Source organism: Manis javanica, chromosome 1 (assembly GCF_040802235.1).
Source record: "Manis javanica isolate MJ-LG chromosome 1, MJ_LKY, whole genome shotgun sequence".
Classification (NCBI taxonomy): domain Eukaryota; kingdom Metazoa; phylum Chordata; class Mammalia; order Pholidota; family Manidae; genus Manis; species Manis javanica.
This window is the reverse complement of record NC_133156.1, coordinates 37,455,715-37,471,014: the sequence shown is the minus strand read 5'-3', so window position 1 is coordinate 37,471,014 and position 15,300 is coordinate 37,455,715. Positions and strand designations below refer to the sequence as shown.

Below are 15,300 nucleotides of genomic sequence, written 5' to 3'. Positions count from 1 at the left end.
TCCCTGAAGGTCTGTGGTTTTAACTCATCAGAGGCCATGAGTGGCAAGCAATGTATTTGATGTTGCAAGGTCCCTGAATAAGAAAGCAGCTTCCTGACTACATTTCCAGTACTCCTTGCTGCAAGCTCCCTCAATTTAAAAGGTCTGACTTGATTCTACTTTTGAAAATAAGATCTAAGATTGAATGAAATGTGTTAAAATTAACAATTCCCTATCTAGGAGGTGCAGACCTCTAATGAATAACTGAAAGGCTGATTACTTAAACACCCATATTCTCTTGTTAGTAACTTTAATTACCACCTCCTGAATCTTTTGTGTGGCAAAAACTCAAATAACCCCACCTTTCAGAGAATAATACTTTCATGTGGAGCCCTCAACTTCCTTACAGAAACACTGGGGCTCAGAGTACCAAAGTAGGTCCCATTTTTAAGGAAACATATGCCCAAAAAAGCCCTAATTTACAAAGATTAAAAATGAGAAAGGAACCATTCTTATTTTTAAAAATAACTCTACAAGAAAAAGGTACCTTGGGAGTCTACTAAAGCAGTCTCTCTCTAGGTGAGGTCTTTACTGTTTTCCTTCTGCATTCAACGTTTATGCAGATCTGATGTGGGCCAGGTCCTAGGCCAGACATGAGATGGCTGAGATGAGCTCCTTGCTCTCTAGGGACTCATAGTCTGGTGGTGGAGACAGATATGGAAGAGAGTAAATAATGCACCATGAGAATTAGCGTGCAAGTGTATGAATATGGTGTTAGGAGAGCAGAGGAAAGAAACCAGTGGCTCTGTGATCAGAGGAGTTGGGAAAGAGGAAAGGCAGAAGTCTGGCCAGGGTCTTGAGGGGCACTGGCAAGTTCAGCAGTTGAGGAGGGTGGAGGCTGATTCAGGTGATCGCTGTTCAGAGGTAAGAAGGAGAAGGCAGACATCAGAGGATCAACGGCAGTTGATCCAAGACTGGATGACAAGGTGGGGACAGGGAAGACTGGTCACCTCATAAATGGAGGACCACTGAAAGCTTGTGATCTACTGAATGTTTTAGAAAAATAACTCAGGAGGAGGCTGGAGGATGGGTTGAGGAAAGAGAAGCTGGGATCAGGGAGACCAGATAGAAAATTGCCTTAAGATCAAAAGAGAGATCCATAGAAGCTGGTGGATGATAGGAAGGAACAATTCCAGAGTATTTCAGAGACAGAATGGATTGGTTACAATGTCTCATAGGTGTTAACAGCATGAGCTTTGGAGTCAGGTGCTCTGAATGTAAATTGTGCTCTGCCACTCACTAACTGTATAATATTACACAAGTCATCTCATCTCTCTGAGCTTCATTTTTCTCATCTTTCATATGGAGGTAGTGTTATTGAGAGAATTAAATAAGCTAATGGTCTAAGATGCTCAGTGTAAATTAAAGCTTAGCTTAATGGTCACCAAAGGGTGCTATTATTACCATCATTATTATTACAAATGTTATCATGAATAATTAATGGTGAGAGGGCAGAGAAGTGAATCAGAAATAACTGTCTATCTTTGCAAGTCTGATGAATGATGATGCCGCTAATGGAGACAGGCAATAACTGTAACAGCTAGCATTTAGTAAGCTTACCATATGCCAGGCACTTCTAAGAGGTTCGCAATCATGATTTCCTTTAATTCACATAAGAATCCCAGATACAATGTCAGTCTACAGAGGCAAAAATTGAAGCACAGAGAAGTAGCTTGAGTCCATCCCACAACTAATAAGTAAAGGAACATAGACAGTTGGATCCAAGAGCCTACAGCTCCACCACCACTCTGTACGGAAGAAGGTAAGGTAAGTTCTAAGGCACACCAGTGAGGGGAGAGAGTTTCATTAACTGGTTTGAGTTTAACATGCTCAGAGACACTGAAATGGAGTAATGTAGCACTAAAGTTGGAAATGAAGGAATGGTCATAAATCATTTTTCTCTAAAGAAGGACCAAGGAACAGAGAACCCGAGACAGCAAAGCATGAAGAGCTATTGCTAGCAGAAGATAAATCGGAAAACAGAAGTGTCTCAAAATTATTACTTTGCAAGGCAGGGGAAAAAAACGACTGGAATAATATAAGCTTGATTTCCATGAAACTTCTCAGGAAGCACTCTATGTGTGAAGGACAGAGGCTTCTGTATTACTCCATTCTCCCAACACTTACATCCCCAGTGTCGACCACGAGATGCACAGTTGGGGCCCTAATGTTGTTCCTTGAGCTGTGCTGTCTCAATGAAATAAAAGAGGAAACCAGCAATTTTCCTGTCGGGCCTGCCCATCAGATTTCAGGTGGTAGAGAAAGGAGAAATGTGGCTTTTCTGCCCAGGGCTTCACCAGAGCCTTCTGTGGAATCTGCAGCCAGCTGGCCCTGTCTGGGTCTGACAGTGCTCACTTGGCAGCTGCTTCTGGGGGATCACCCCAAGTCAATGAGCCTCCCTACTGAGTGACTTGGCCCCTGGCCATACTCCCCAACAAAGTTCTCATAGGAGGCTGCAGGGAAGCTGGAGCCTCAGCCGCTCGTCCCCTAAGTTTACGTGATAAAACCTTCCTCAAACTGAACTTGTCTCTAGTCTTTAATGCCCAAGCATTTTCCCTCCATCTTCAGTACAGGAACATCCTTTTTAACTATTGCTACTACCTGGCATGTTTTCCTCTAGAATAGACAATATCTGGGTAACCTGCCTGTCCCTAATTTACCCTTTCTAAGGCTTCATGTGCATGTACAACATGCATACACACCCCTCTGTAGTCACCTTTGTGCCAAATGAACCTGTCCCTCTGGTTCTGATTGGACCAGGTGAGCACATGACCCAAGATCCATCAGATCCTCTCATCTGGGAATTGTGAATCTCTGAATGGTTTGAGTTAATATAAGCTGGAAGCTAAGGACACCATTTTGGAGATGCTCTTCTGACCACAGAAAGATAGATGCAAGAAGCAGACACACAGGAGCTCTAGGTCCTCATTTCAGCCCCTTCCAAGTCCTAACTGAACTTTCTGCTTTCAATCCCTGCACTTTTCCAATAAATTACCTCTTTTTGGATTAAATTAGCTGGAATCAGTATCCCCACTAAGACATGCAGCAAAGGAATTTTACATAAATGCAAATATTGCCAGAAATTTTACCCTCCAGAAGTATAAGATAAGGTAGAAGTGAGCACTTTCTCTCTATAATAAATTTTCAGTCAAAAATAACAATGATGATGATAAACAGAGTTGCTAACATTTTTTACTTTTCCAAGTGTTCCTACTAGCTTATGTTATTTAATCAGGACTGCTGGTATGGCATTTCAGACTCAACTAGTAGACAAAGTCATCTCTTGTCTCTGTATTCTTGGTACCTAGTGCAATGTTGAGTACATAAGAATTATGAACTGTTTGTTATAAGGTAAAAGTGAGCATATTTTATCCCCCCAAATAAATTATAATTATCTCAGGGACAAAGAATACATCAAACTGTGGACTTTTTGGGTGTCAATTCATCTGTATTAACTAAATACATGCTCTTTCATTCATGATATACACTTATGCCAAACGCTATGAAGGACTGAAAACAGAGTAAGACATTATTCTACGTTGATGAAGGTTACAGAGAAAGTACTTACACAAAACATGTCATGACTATTTTTTTTAGCTTTATTGAGATAGAATTAAAAATAAAAATTGTATGTATTTGAGGTATACAATGTGATGTTTTGATATACAAATATAGTGTGAATGATTACTATAATCAAGTTACTTGATATCTACCACCTCACACAGTTAATCTTGAGTATGTGTGTGTGTGTGTTGGGGGATGGGGGTTGAGAACACCCGAGATCTATTCTTCTCACAGATTTTCAAGTAAACATTATTATTCACCAGGTTATCATGCTGTATATTAGGTCTCCAGAAATCACTTATAACTGAAAGTCTGTACCCTTTGAAACATTTCATAACTATTGTCATCAGCAGCAGCAGCCTATTTGTTGATCACTTACTTTATTCAGGCATTGTGTTAAGTTCTTTACGGGCATTATTTCACTTAAGCATCACAAGCTTTTATGAGGTAGGTACTATTACTATTTCCATTTTACAGATTGAGACACTGAGGCTCACAAAATAAAGTTATTTGTTCAAGGTCACCAGCTAATAAGGGGAAGAGCAGAAATCTGAACTCAAGTCCGCCTCTATCTATATTTAATACCTAAGTAGATGCCAGAGAGACGATACCAACTCGAAGGGTATTAAGTGTGCAAAGAAGGGAGAGAGTGATGAGGCGGGATAAAGAAAATTCTTGATATATCCCGCAGTATTTCAACCTGAACATCCTCACTTGGACATAAGGCATATGCTGCAAAAATACAACCGTTCTAAGTAATTTTTCTCAAGAAAAGCCCTTTTAAGTGATGGGACAGACAGCTTCTGTGGTAGCTGAAAGCCTGACGATGAGCCAAATTTACTGCCAAAGGTTAGACTGTTAGGCTCCCCAGTATCACTGCAGGGAAGGGGGCAGGCCTTATGTGGATTTATGGGTCTGGAGGAGAGCTGCAGGCCCATCACACATCAGCACAGTGATTACTAGACCCACAGAAAGGCAAACAAGTGGCTTAAAGTAAACGAAAGCAGAGTCTCTCAATCTCCCTCACCTCGCAGGAGAGAGCTATGAGTCACCTTGGGAAAGGATTCACCATCTTTAGGGGTCATCTGGGTCAGAACAGAGGTTTTAAGTTGTGTGCATGAAGGCTTCTATCAGAGATACAAAAGGGAGAAGCCAAGAAGAACAGGGCAATAACAACATCCAAAAGCTATTGGTAAAAACTACTGAATTCCCTTTATGGGCATGTTTGCATAAACAATGTGACTGGAGGGAGCCCTGAGTCGGGAGTCTAGAAATCTGAATTCTAGCTCAGTTCTGCCATTAACTATCCTGTAGAATTTTGCTGAAATGCTCTGGGCCTTCATTTCCCCACTTATTAAATAAGTGGTTGGCTGATGACTCCTTTAGTTCTTAATGTTGTTACCTCGTATTGGTTACAGGTACAAGCATGTTATTTATGGAAATTTTGGCAAATTAAAAGTCAGGACGCTTGGGTTCTAGTCTGACTGCCCAGTTGCAAAATCCCCTTGTTCTCCCTGAGCCTCAGTTTCCCCAACTCTAAAATAAAGACATTTGATTAGACTGTCTCCAAAGTCTCTCTTATTTATAGGGGTCTTTGAATCTATATATTTTCTTAATCTCACAATATTAACTTTATGAAACAATGTGGGTGGTCATTTTGTCTCTAAGAGGCAGGAATTGTTCTGCTCATCCCAGAGTCAAATGCGAGTAAAATTCTGAAACACAAACAGCAAAGGACAGATACAGGCTCTGACGATACTAACAAATCTATGTCTTAATCCACAGGGGCAATGTACAGGCAAGATTTGTACAGGCAGAAACAGAAAGAACATTTCCAAAACCTTCCTGGTGAGAATACAAATGCAAATGTAGGTTTGCTGGCTGGAGTTCAGTTATGTGGAGTCACAAGGTCAGGGCTGCTGGTAAAGTCGCGTGGGTGCCAACTCAGGCATAACGACAATGTAAATCATAACATTTCTTTATCTCACCACCTCCTCTCCCGTAACATGGTGCCTTGACATTGCGTGTGTGCATGCGTGTTAATGTGTTTAAAGCATATCTAGATCTCTCTGACTGACAGGTTGTGGCAGTGCTTGGTGACAGATGCCAAGGGAGATAAGTGTTAAAGTATCAAAGTGAATTTTCAAACAGCCTATTAAGTAGCAAATTTCAAGATTTATGCACATACCACCATCTCCACACCTGTGGGAAACCCCATCCACTCAATAGTTAAGTCACAATACCAGCTACTACTAAGCCAATTCTAATTTCAACTATAATCTCATAAATTTTTAGAAGCAATGGTATCACTGGAAACTTTAGAGATACCTAGCATTTATGGAGGTTTCCATGAGTCACGCAGTGTGCTAAACCCTTTATAGGCACTTTTCTCACTAGATCTAGAGGGTAGATATGAATTTATTCCCATTTTAAAGGTAAGAAAACTGGAACCTAGGGCATAAATTCTTTGCCCCAGGTCACCCATAAATTCAGCTGCAGGATTGGTTTTTGAACTAATGTGTGGCTAAAAGCTCTTAAATCTTACATAGCTGCTGTTCTCTGGGGACTTCCTATAGTTCTCTTTAGTTGCTATACAAGTACGAATGAGTTGCTGCAGATCTCCCCAATTCAGCTATTCCAGCTAGAAAATAAAAACAACAATGACAATGAAATCTGTTCTTTCTTGCTATAAAGGACAACATAAAAATATGAACATTTTAAATTAAACCAAACCATGCAATGCCTATGAGCACAGAGGCAAGCCAGTTTCCATTGCTGTGCCTGGGTTTTCTAATCTATCAACCTGTTAAAATAACTGCCTTCTTTTACAAAGTTGTGGGAGGATGACTTTTTTTACTGTGAAAATTCTTTGGAAAGTCAAAATGCTACATAGAATGTGTTTTCATTATTTTCACCATCCTTTGACCATACTAAGATAAAATGTAGTAGTTGTAAAACAAAAAAATGCCTTTATTTCCTTAATTTTACTTAAGAAATATCTTCCCTCAAAACCATACCTCAAACGATAAGGGACTTTAGAAGCCTGGAAGACCTTTTCTTTTTAGGGGTGCTGGGACCAATAGTCACCAGCTCCAAGAGTACCAAAAAATTAGGCCTGCAAAATCACTTGATATCGATTCTTCACAAAGAGCAAGCAAACTGTCCCACATGAGCCACTCATAACAGAGGCCCTTTTTTGGAAGATAATTTTTGAAAGGAGGAACATTTGCATCTAAAGGAAATTTTGTGATTACCCAACTGTTTCAGTCGCCCATCTTGCAGGGGTATACATTTGGAGGGGACCATGCCATCAGCAGAATGTCAGAATGCTTTCAATCAGCATCATTTTAACTCTAACGGTGGCAGAACCAGCAATGCCGAGTTCACAAAGCAGAGAGCATTAGTGCCCGCTTCACAGATGGGAAGCATGAAGAATCTGTCTACACAAAAAGAGAAATCACTGTGGTGTACAAAATGAGCGATTTACAATTTTAGAAATAGAGTCTGCTGCTTTATATATTCAATTAAATACATGACACATCTATGAGTTTTAACTTCTATGTTCACACATAAGAGGACCTGTGATGCCTAGGATGAAAAGTTCATAAGCTTTGGCTAAGAGCCAGGTAATTTCTAGAGAGAGGGGAAAAAAACAGTCAATTCCAGTTGTCTAACCTCCAGCCCCAATACTTTTTCTAAATTTCGCAGATGTGGCAGCTGGTGATTATAACTTTTTCCTTTTGAGGACTGACTGAGTTTGGCTCTGCAGTTTGAAATGTAAAACTCACACAACTTAAAATTACTTCTAAAAAGGCAAACTCAGTTTTAGTCATTAGTGGTCACTAGTATCAAAACCAAGCCCAACTTGCTAGAAGTAGCAAAAATCAACATGTTCTTCAGTTTAAAGTGTAAAAATGAGGCTTAGTATTGAACTTGCCCCCAAATGTGACAAAGTCCAGTATTATACTCATGTGACTCTTTTAACTCTACTGGATCTGAATATATCCCACAATGCTATATGGCAAAACAAAATCTGAGTCCCATGCAACCCTGTGACAGACACCATTGCCTGACATATTTAACAGCCATTTCTCCCTTCATTCCTCACTAAGAGAATCCCAATTTGTTTACTCTACTTAAGAAGTCAGGGCCCTCTGAAAAGTCTTCATTAGCTGCAAAGGGAAATCTTGCCTATTCTAGGCCATCAGGGTGCTTTTATCCTCCTTGCAAAGAAATTGCTTTAGGCATGGACTCGTGACCCGCTTTTGATTAATAAAACATAAAGCAATGTCCGTTTGGAGACATCAAGAAATAGCTTCCCATTCTGCATAAAGGAGAAATACTGGATGCTCCAGTTGATCACTGTCTTTTGGGTGGGATGCTCTGAACTGAGATTAGTAGGCCACACATTAGGACAAGCCCACAGAATAATGCTGGGAAAGAGAAAAGGAAGAGAACCTGGGTGCGTGACAAGTCACTCGACTGCTGGATTAACCGACTTGGGAACCTACTTCTAAACTTCTTCTAGAATGAAATAATAAATATTCCTGCAATTTGTGATTTGCTTCCCTGTGACTTGCAGCCAAAAGCCCCCATACTTCTACAGACTTCCTTCCCTGCACTAAAAACTCCAGTTCTGCCATATGCCCACTGCTGAACATAGACAGTTTTAAAATAATTCAGGGTCACCCACACTATTGGCTTCCTCTGTGTTATATGATTGGGGGGAAAAAGTGAGTCATTGGAGAAATTGTGTTTTTAGCAATTTTACCTTGTCTGTTAAACAAAAGGTGGTGCTTACTTTATTAAGATATCAGAAAAGAAAAATACTATCAGAAAGAGTTTGGCCTTAATATGTAAGTCCCACAATAACAACCCTTTTGAACAGTCACAATGAATATTATCATATTCAAAGCTCTGAGAAGTCTTGCAGTGATAAAACCTGATAAGCTTTATTGTACTTAATCCCAACCTTATTTAATCACAGAACCCTTTTCTTCAATAAGACATAGTAATTGATCCAGCATGATGAATGACCCCAAAACACACTTTGAGAGGAATTAACTCAACCTAAGAATTTTTACATAAGTGCATGGGAACAAACTGTATCAAAGAAACCACCATTGAAGTTTGCCTATTTGTAGTACAACGTTTTAAAATAAGAGTAAGTCACAATTACGGAATGCTTATCTGGACTGGGCGCTGTCAGAACCACTTTAATGCGTCAGCTGCAATTATGTTATGAACCTCAGTCAACAGATGAGGGAAGTGAGGCACAGAAAGACAATAGGCCCTATTTGCTCTGATCTTTATCACTCATACTCTTCACAGTTCCTGAAAAGGCAGAACTTTACCTTACACTTAGAGCTGAGAGCCAGTCCTGTTTCCAGACATGCGTTCCTCCCACACTGATTGAAATTGGCCATAAGTAACTCAGCAAATCCTATCAGAATTGTGTGTGGGAATTCAGTGTTAACTAGCATCTTAAAACCTGGGCTGCTGACTTCAGGATGTGGCGGTGTTGATATGACCTGGAGACACTTCTAATTAAAGACACAGTTGGATTTAATTTAATCCTGGCACAAACAACCACACATTTGTAGAAATCCTTTGGGATTCTTGAGGCTTTAATTTTTTTTAAAGCCCATAAGACCTTGGCAGATCTTTCACAAATAAAAGGAAAGACAGTTGTAGTTTAAAAGGTTTTCTGGGCATCTCAACACAACTATAAGTTTCTTGAAGACAGGGAAGGTATTCCAAAGTGCTGAAGACGTGGCGGGCATGAAAATAAAACCCTGTCGGTTGGTTTGTACTGTCCCATGTTTTTATTAGCCTTCCTAACCAGTATATCCTTTACCTGGTATTTTCACATAATTGTTACGTAGAAATACATCTTCTTATTGACGTATAGTGAAGGGCATCAAATAAAGGTCGAATATCTGTCTTTATAATGCTTTAAACTATTTTTAATAGCCTCTTGTTATTTGGCTAGCAATCAGGTGGTGAGATATCATTTTAATATCCTAAGTAAACCTACATAGCCCAACATCACGGTGGAGAGAGGACAAATAGAGGACATTAAAGAAGGAAGACAGCTAAGTTATAAAGAAACTATCATTGTAACTCTTAAAAACAAATGTATAGAAACCTTCATAAGAGTGTATATCAATGGTACCTTAATAAAAATTTAAAAAATTGGTTAAAAAATGTATAAATTTTGTTTTAAGGTCAAAAGGTTTGGTTTGAGAAGCATATTACTTTTCAAATTAAATTCTAAAATTCTGTTATTATTAAGGTGCTTTAGAAGATTCATTGTATATAAATATAACACAAGCACCTCCATTCATATGGTGCTCTTCAATGTGTTCTGCACTTTTTTAATTTTTAAAAAGCATGATACTCTTCCTAAAATGGGAAGCTACCCAGATATTCACGTACTGATGTCATTCCAAATACAGAGGAAGATGAAGGGTGTTCCTGTCCCTGGAAGTCTCCAAACGTCTTTGAAAGTTCAGCTGGAGGCTGGGGCAGGGGAGAGGTTATCAGACCTGATGTGCAGATGATGTTTAACAAGTCTTCCATGTTTATTTATTCATCAATCCTTAAAAAATTACAACATGTACATTCCTTCACAACTACAGCTGTACAACCCTAACAGGGCAAGTGTCATCAGTTTATAACACACAACACTGGGTGTTAGGCCCAACTGCCCAATTCCCAGAAGGCAGAACTGTCACAGGACCATGAGACATGCTTGCCCCTGGCCAGGAAGTTGCCATTAATGGCTTTGAAAAGAAGATAAAAAAAGAAAAACATAACAACTTTTTTTAAAAAGTCAAGACATCTTTAAATTTTTAAATTCTGGTTAAAAATAATACATTGGTTTCTGAGATACTGGTTTCTGAATATAGAAATGCCTTTAAATTGTCACAGCTTAGTGGAAGGCAGATGGAGACCTAGAGAAGCATCACAAGTTTTGCAAGAGTCCTTAGAGCAAATGGACCAGGTCGGCAAGTTTGACATAAGTTCCCCAAGTACAATGCTCTGCCAAGTGCTTGTTTCTGTCATCCTTATTTTTATTATTTTGGCTTTTTAAAAGATCTGTTAATTGACATATATTTCAAGGGTTCAGTTGGGTAACTTTTGACCTATCATCACACCTACTGGAAGTATTTCCACAATGAGGGTGATGAACATCTCCATCAGATCCAACAGTTTCCTTGTATCCATCTGAAATCTCTCTTCCCAACCTCTCCAATCACCCCCTTAAAACCCAGGCACCAACTGGCATGAATTATATGTTGCTATAGGTTAGCCTGCACTTTCTTGAATTTCATATAAATACAACTTACCATATGTACTCACTTTTTGTCTAGCTTCTTTCACTCAGTATAATCATTGTGAGATTCATCCATGCTATTGCATGCACCAATAGTTTGTTTTATTGCCAAGTGGCTTTCCACTACATGGATATATCAGAATTTGTTTACCCATTCATCTGTTGCTGGAAATCTTTGTTGTTTCCAGTGTTTGGTTATTATAAATGAATCTACAGGGAATATTCATGCACAGTTCTTTTGTGTGGACATATGCTCACTGCACCCTAAATACCTAGGAGCACAATGACTGGGCCATATGTTAAATGAATGTATGTTTAACTTCTTAGGGAACTCTTAAACTGTTTTCCAAAGCAGCAGCACCATTTTACATTCCCACCATTCTTAAATGAGATTTCCAGTTGCTCCATATATGCAAAAACACTTGGTATTTTCAGGTTTTTCTTATTTAACTTTAGCCTTTCTAGGGATGCGTAATGATATCTCCTTGTGGCTTAAATGTGCACTTCCGCAGTGACTAATGATGTTGAGGGTTTTTTTATGTGCTTATTTTCTATTTGCATATGTTCTCTGGTGAAATGTCTGCTTAAATCTTTACCCTATTTTCACTGGGTTGTTTTTCTTCTTGTTATCGAGTTATAAAAGTTCTTTATGTAGTCTAGGTACAAGTCTTTTATTAGCTATGTTTTGCAAATATTTTCCCCCTGTCTGTGCCCTGCCTTTTCATTTTCTTACCTGAGTTTTGGAAGAGCAAAAATGGTATTTTTTTTCTTTCAAAGTTTTGTTTTTTTCTGTCATATTAAAAATCTTTGACAAACCTAAAGTCACTAAGCTTTTCCTCCTATTTTTCAAGAAGTTTCTAGAAATCCAATAGTTTTTATTTTTGTTTCTGTTACTTTTCATATAAGTCTGCCCTAACACTGGTAAATTGTAAAAACTGCTCTTTCATATCATCATGAAAACTTGAGCTAGGTCACTAGGTGATGTTCATTTTTCATAAAGTGAGGAGTGCTCTTATCCCCTTCTTTTGAAAAACCAATCAGAATATGAAGAGAAATATGTGCAACATTGTATAAAACATGTATGATCTTAAAAACTGCTGTTGAATTCCAAGAAGCCTCCTGCTAATATAAGCACTGGTGTAAATGTTCAAAGTCTATAGTATAGTGACAGTTTCCTTGACTTCCTTTTGTCTTGTAGTGTGTTAGGACTATATAAAATTTGATCCTGGCTGAAAAGAAGGAAGATTTTAAAGATTAAAAATAGATGCCATGTTAAATTTCTGAGATGGTATTTAAAACTGAAAACTAAATAATTTAAAACTTCAGAGAAGTTGCTTCCTGCCTTCCTTTTAGAAGTTCTTTTTTCCCCTGGTGAGTCATAAAATTATAACTGCACAGTGGAGAGCTTTTTTAACTTTTTAAGAGTTATGCTTTCACTGAAATATAAATATTATGTGTGTGTTCTTTTGGTGATGACTTTTCACAGAGAAGTGATGAGAGATGATTTAAAAACGGGAAAGAATAGTATTTAATTAAATTCAACAAAAATGTTATTGGTTTCCTGCTATATGGGCATAACTAATTGATGTGCAAAAGCACCAGTGATGGGCATGAGTAGACAGAAAACAAATAACAGACTCTGTCCTTAAAAATATTAACTTGTTACAGGTGTCCTTTTAGTTGAAAATATGTTTAACCTCATGTAAACCACATTCAACGCAGAGGTCAGGAAATGGAGAGATTATTCACACCTGGAGGGGACAGAACAAATCTTTTACATCCAGAAGTGCTGGAAATCTAGGATTAGTAGAGCAGGTTAATTTAAGGATCTCAAAAATAATGCCAAGAACTACAAGATGACAAGGGAACTAAATAGTTCTTTCATCAGAAGGTGTCAATAACAAATAAGCATGGCACGCTCCAGGAGCCCCGAGGGACAAGAATGGAGGAATCCTGTAGAAACTGCCCCTGGAAGGTCAGCCAGACAGTAGTAGAAGGAATGGCTCAGAGAGAGGAAGGAATAAAGCCAAGGAATATTTACAGAAACTTGGGTATATAATGGTGAGAAATCAGGCTACGGAGTACCAGCGGATATGGGGGACGTGAGGGTGGAAGGAAAATCAGAGCTATTTTAAGGATGCTTCACTATATGTTCCACGATTACAGGAGCCACATTTTCCTTATTCAGCTTTGCATCCTCAGAAATCAGCATTATGAAGTAAAGAATAAATGAGTATTATCTGTACCTTAAGCACACTGTTGTTCAATCCCCAGTTACCCAATCAGAGAATTCAACACTCCCCTCTCAATAAATGCTAAAACAGGTAGACAGAAAATGAGTAATGCTATAGAAGATATGAACAATACTATCAACCAACCTGCCCTAACTGATATTTATAGAACACTTCACTCAACAGCAGCAGCATACATATTTTCCTCAAGTACACACAAAATATGTACCAAGATAGACTATGTATGGGCTATAAAAATGTCTGAATTTAAAGTGATTGAAGTTATACAAAGTATATTTTCTGATTAATATGGAATTCTACTCTATTGTAAATCAGTAACAGAAAGACACCTGAAAATTATCCATATTTTTGAAATTAAATAGTATACTTCTAAATAACTTTCATTTAAAAGAAGAAATTAAAAAGACATTTAAAAAGTAGTTTTAACTGGATGAAAATGAAAACACATGTATGAAAATTTGTGAGGGTACATCTAGAGCAGTACTGAGAGAAACAGCTATAGCAATACACTAAACTTCTAGATTTGAAAATAAGAATCATTCAAATCAGGGGTCTCAGCATCCATCATAATAAACTAGAAAAAGAAGAGCAAATAATACCCAAAGTAAGCAAAAGCAATAAAAGGAAATACATTTTAAAAGAGCAGAAATTAATAAAGCAGAAAACAGACACTACCGGTCGGAATGTACAATAGTGCAACTGCTTTGAGAAACAATCATTTCCTTAAAAAGCTGAGCACAGAATTATCATATGACCCTGCGTTTGCACTCCTAGTTATATACCCAAGAGAAATGAAACACATCCACATAAAAGCTTGTATACAAATGTTCATTAACAGGATTATTCATAATAGGTAAAAATGGAAGCAACCCAAATGTCAATCAACCCCTGAGTGGATAAATAAAATATAGTATTATCCATACAATGGAATATTGTTCAGCCATAAAGGGAAGAAAGTATTGATCCCTATTAAAACATATACGATCCTTGAAAACATTATGCTAAGTGAAAGCAGCTACTTGCAAAAGATCAAATATTGTATGATTCAGTTTATACAAAATGTCCAGAACAAGCAAATCTGTAGAGACATAAAGTACACTAGTGGTTTCCAGGGGTGGAGGTCAGGGATAATGGGTGAGGGGTGAGGGGTGGAGGAAGCAGTGGGGAGTGCTTGCTAAAGGATATGCAGTTTCTTTTACAGATAATGAAAATGTTCTAAAATTGTGGCAATGGCTGTACAACTACGAATACATCAAAAACCACTGAATTAAACAGTTTTTAAATGAGTGAATTGTATGAGGTATGTGGATTAAATCTTTATATGTTATGTTTTTTTTAAAGTAAGTAAACATTCCTAGGAGGAAACATTTGGTTTTTATCCCTCCTATCAAGACCTATATTATCAGGTAGGTTTGCCTGTTTTCAATCATCTCACAGTGACAAGTTGTGCAAAAGATCCACTACAAGGAAATGTCCAGAGTGTGGAGCTCAGAAACACATGAGCCCTGGCTGAAAATCACGTACCACTTCCTATTTTGATTTGCCAGTACGCAAAGACTGGCCAACCATGTCACAGAGATAAAGATAAATAAGAGGACTGCATATTTGTATCATGCTTACAACATAGAACTTTGATCTAATAATCCAATAATCCAAAGGTCTCTTCCAATCTAAAATTTTATGAGTTTGATCCCCTTCAATCTCACAACAGCCCCAGAAACAAAGCAGGCTTATATGATTACATGACTGTTGTCATTTAACAGATGATATGCCTGAAGCTCAAACACTTGGATACTATATTTGGTCAATGAATATAAGGAAATTATTTATATTGCAAGTTCATTTCTGGACAATTCTATCGTAAAAATGTTTAATGTGCAGGTCAGAACAAGCATCAAGATATACAATTACTTTTTCAAAGATATATAGAAATAAAGATCTACTTACCTAATTATCTAGAATGTTTTCTTACGAATTGATTTTAAGAAATAGATCACTCATGTGCAGATGATTTTCGACAAGCATGAGAAGCCAAACATGAATACCTTTTCCTTTCAAGCATCTCTTCACTCTTGCTGTACATTCATTCAGATCCCCCAAACCACA

General features: G+C 38.0%; 1 protein-coding gene and 1 non-coding gene across 2 annotated transcripts in view; both read right to left on the bottom strand.

The window, feature by feature from the left end:
* SGCD (sarcoglycan delta) overlaps positions 1-15,300 on the bottom strand; it is a 981,442-nt gene that overhangs the window by 808,602 nt on the left and 157,540 nt on the right. The gene's annotated exons all lie outside the window — the stretch shown is intronic.
* On the bottom strand, positions 6,667-6,800 carry LOC118973690 (U11 spliceosomal RNA). The gene has a single exon (XR_005063185.1). It is a non-coding gene; the product is annotated as a U11 spliceosomal RNA (small nuclear RNA).